Genomic DNA, 3,909 nt, shown 5'->3' on the forward strand with positions numbered 1-3,909 from the left:
CTCACCCCCCACATGACGGCTCCCCGTGGACTCCCGGGGCCCTGGGGTGAGTGTGGGGTCTCAGCTATGGTGGTGGCACAGGGGAGCTCCAAGTCCCGCGCCAGCATCAGGAGCCCCCCGCCAGAACTCCCACTGGGAGCAGAGCGCGCTCCCTGCGCAGTCTGGGCGTGTGGCCGTGTGCGTGGTCTGCCCTGAGGGGACCCGCCTGCTCCCACCCGAGGGGAGGGGGACGTGTGGGGACAATGCCAGGCCCTGTCTGCAGGACGCCAACGCAGGGGTGTGCAGAATGCCGTCTTTGGTGGATTCTGGGACGGGTGAGGAACGTGCGCTGGACCGGGCTGGGGCGGAGGTGGGCTTTGCGGTGGCCCCGAACACGGTCCCTGCAACGATTGGCTGGCAGGGCAGGGGCGGGAATTCTGGGCGGGGCCACCCCAGTTAGAAAAAGCCCGGGCTAGGGCCGCAGAGCAGGGTGCGGGAGGGGGTGGTGGGAGGGGTGGGGTGGGGGGTTCGGGGGAAACTGGGGAAACTGGGGAAGCGGGGGAGCCGAGGGGTAACCAGGGAAGCGTGGGGTACCGGGGGCAACCAGGGGAAGATGGGGACAGGGTGCAGGGAAGCTTGAGTGGGCCAAGGATCACCTTGGAAATCTGGAGTCTGGCAGGAGTGGCAGAGGGTAGAGGGTGGCTTGGGCCGGGCTGGCAGGCACCTGGCGGGCGAGTGGCATGGGGGCCCGGGTGTCTGGGAGTCTGGGTCACATCGGCATGACGTGTGGCGGGCCCAAGCTGGGGGTGTAGAGGAAAGAGGGGGGAGCCAGGCATTCATCCCGGTCAGTTTTTGGTTTCAGGACGTGGCGGCTGGTGGACAAGGGGAGCCGAAGAGGGGTTCACCCGGGACCTGGGTGGTGGGCTGCAGCTGGCAGCCGCAAGCAAGTGAGGACAGCTGCCTGTCGGCCAGGTGAGTCCCCTCCCCTCCCTGGGCCTTGCTCTGCTGGCCTTCTGCAGAAGGAGGTGGCAGGGAGCAAGGACCAGCGAGGAGAAGCGGCTGGCCTCCCGGCAGAGCGGCAGGACGAAGGAGGGCGGTCAGGACAGGTGACATCGTCTCAGGGGGAGCTGAGACAGTGGGGGCTGGGGAGCTGGGGGTCCTTCCCAGGTAGAAAGAGTATTTCAGGAGGGTGGGCAGGAGACGAGGCAGGGCTGCCAGCGAGGAAGGTGCTGAGGCGACCGCCTCTATGGAGGTGACAGGTGGCCGTGGGGATCCAGCATGTGCGGGGGCACCAGGCCCGGGTCGGACAGGAGGAGGTGGGGACTCAGGACATAACAGGGTCCCCAGCCGCCACCACATCTCACCCACCGAAATTCATTTAGTAGCAGGTACAGGAGCGGCTCCGGCTCAGGCCTCCCAAGGCCAGTGCTGGAGCTTCGAGGGCTGGAGAGCAGGAACGAAGGAGCAGTGCGCGGGGCGGCCCGCAGCAGGGTGTCACCCGGAGGGAGCGGCGGCCACAGGATCGGGCTCTGGAGAGATTTCTGCAGCGAGGAGGCTGCCGTGGGCCCGGCCTGCGGGTGGCCGTTCCCACGTGGCACTGCGGCCCAGGGGCGGGCGCGGAGAGGGCCCACAGTGCACTCGGTGACACTGTATGCCCTCACCGCTCAGCCCCTGGGTCTGGCGTGACGGACAGGACAGCGTCCAGGGGAGTCAAGGGCACAGGCGAGACCAGACTAGGCGAGGAGTGTGGGGCGGGGTGAGTGAGACCTCTGGCGGGGGGTCGGGGCGCAGGCAGGGGCGAAGAGCAGGAGCCTGGCGGCGAGCCAGGGGAGGCACTGGCCTCCAGAGCCCGGGCCAAGGCGGGCCTCTGCGGGCGTCGACGGAGCAGGGATCGGTGCCTCTGGGCTCGGACTGGAGATGAGGGTGAGTGCCCAGCCCGCCAGCGCTCCTGACACCCCACCCCAGCTCTCTGCCCCCCCAACCAGCTCCTTTTCCACTTGCCCACAGCCAGGTCTCCAGTTCGGGTGGTGAGCCCGCCAGCCACCGAAGGCCGGGCGCGAGGCTGCGCTCAGAGGGATAGGACATGGTCCGGTGTGACGGTGAGGACAGACGTGATGCCGTCCGGCCTTCCTGGTAAGTGCAGATGTGGGACACAGCCCCTCTGGGCCAACCACCCCCTGAAGCATCACTCACGAGCGCTATTCCTTCCACAGAACATTCTAGGCTGGCACCGCGGGGAGTCAGAACAGCCACGGCTCTCGTTCCTTTGCGTTCCTGAAGGAGTCAACACACTGCTGCTCTCTGGACCCCTATAACCCTCAAACTGACAAGGTGAGGAGGCCCCGGCCACCCACAGGGAGTGGGTGCGGGCTGGGGGGCCAGCACTCATGCTCTCCCGCCCCGTAGAAATGGTGCTACCCAGCTCATGCCTGGGCCTTGGAAACCGGACTTCTTCAAGTCCTTCTAGCTCTGACGCAAGAAGATGCTGCATTCTGGAACCACTACACTACTTGACTCAGGAATCGGCTCTGGAAGGTGAGCATGGGTACCCTCCTTCCAGAAGCTTCCCTGGCTACTCTGCCTGGCTCCCCACTCATGTGTCCTGTCGTTCTCTGCAGGTGACGCAAAAGGAACGAGAGCAACCTGACCACAACACCTTCGGCAGCGAGCAGCCCCCGTGGCAGCCGCCACCCACCCCTCCTGGCAATGTCATCCCCGTGGCCACCCTGCCATGGCCAGGCGACCACCAGCCGCCACGCCCCACGCCCCTCGCCCTCTTTCTCTTCTTCCTTTCCTATGTTCTCTCATTTCCTTTCTTTCCTTTCCTTTTTGCTCGGGAGACTTAAAGCCCCCATGACTCTGTTTCCCCGTCCCTCCTGAATTTAATTTGCACTAAGTCGTTTGCACTGGTTTGGAGTCTTGGATCTGGCCTTGAGTTCCCGAGCGTGTGTGCAAGCAAGCTGCTGAGTGCACCTGGCCTCCTGTGGCCCGCAGCGCCCGGCACCCACCTTCCGTCCATCTCTGTGTGGGGGTGCCCGGGTGCGGCTGAGCGCGTGAGGCCCCACCCCCCCTTGCCTAGTCTGGAAGCTCCTAACACCGAGCAGACCTTGAAGCATTCCATTGTAGCATGACTCGCTCTGTGCCCCTCCCCACCAGGGCTTCACCAGGAGCCCTGGACTCATCAATAAACACAGTTACAGCAATTTGTCTCAGGGACTCTGGAATCCGAGCTGTTTGCCTGGGCGGGGGGGGGGGGGGGGGGGGGGGGATGGGCGTGGGGGGGCCACTGGATGGAGAACATGAAAAAGACATAAGGGAACAGGGCAGATGAGGGGGCAGAGAGAATGGGAGGGGCACAGGGATGAGGTGAGGGGCGTGGGGATGAGGTGAGGGGCACGGGGACAGAGGGGAGGGGCACGGGGATGAGGTGAGGTACACACACAGGAGGGGAGGTGGCGTGGGGGAGGCACACGGGGCCAGGAAGCCTATGGCCAAGGAGGATTCCGGGGGTGGGGTGGGGTGGGGTGGGGTCGGGGTGGATGAGGAGGGTGGGCAGGGAGGGCATTTGACATGGGGAGGGGCCTGGGGGTGGGGTGACAGGGAAGGAGACATGGGGTGGAGCCCAGGGAGGGGTCTGTGGGGCCAAGGCCCCTGCAGGGAGGGGGTGGTGGAGTGGCCAAGGGAGTTCTCAGCAATGGGCATGAAGCCAGACAACACCGAGTCCCCCTACATGCTGTCCTGCCACATGACCTACCTCAGGGATAACACCCCTGGGCCCTTCGAGCCCCCCAAGCCCCTGTCCCAGATCCTGGGACCAGCAGGAGAGTCACGTGTAGAATCATCCTAGGAGGGTGGGCTTGCCACGCGGGAGGGCCGTCCACTCTCATCCACAGGACTGGCCCTAGCAGCTGCCCCGGGCCGGACTGGGGC

At 65.6% G+C, this 3,909-nt stretch overlaps 1 long non-coding RNA gene across 1 annotated transcript; it reads left to right on the forward strand.

Annotated features, from left to right (window-relative positions):
• The first annotated feature begins 542 nt into the window (after positions 1-542).
• On the forward strand, positions 543-3,182 carry LOC144292497 (uncharacterized). The gene is made up of 5 exons (XR_013359870.1): positions 543-1,902; positions 1,987-2,112; positions 2,193-2,310; positions 2,386-2,514; positions 2,598-3,182. It is a non-coding gene; the product is annotated as an uncharacterized LOC144292497 (long non-coding RNA).
• The last annotated feature ends 727 nt before the right edge of the window (positions 3,183-3,909 follow it).

Source organism: Canis aureus, chromosome 21 (genome assembly GCF_053574225.1).
Source record: "Canis aureus isolate CA01 chromosome 21, VMU_Caureus_v.1.0, whole genome shotgun sequence".
Taxonomy (NCBI): domain Eukaryota; kingdom Metazoa; phylum Chordata; class Mammalia; order Carnivora; family Canidae; genus Canis; species Canis aureus.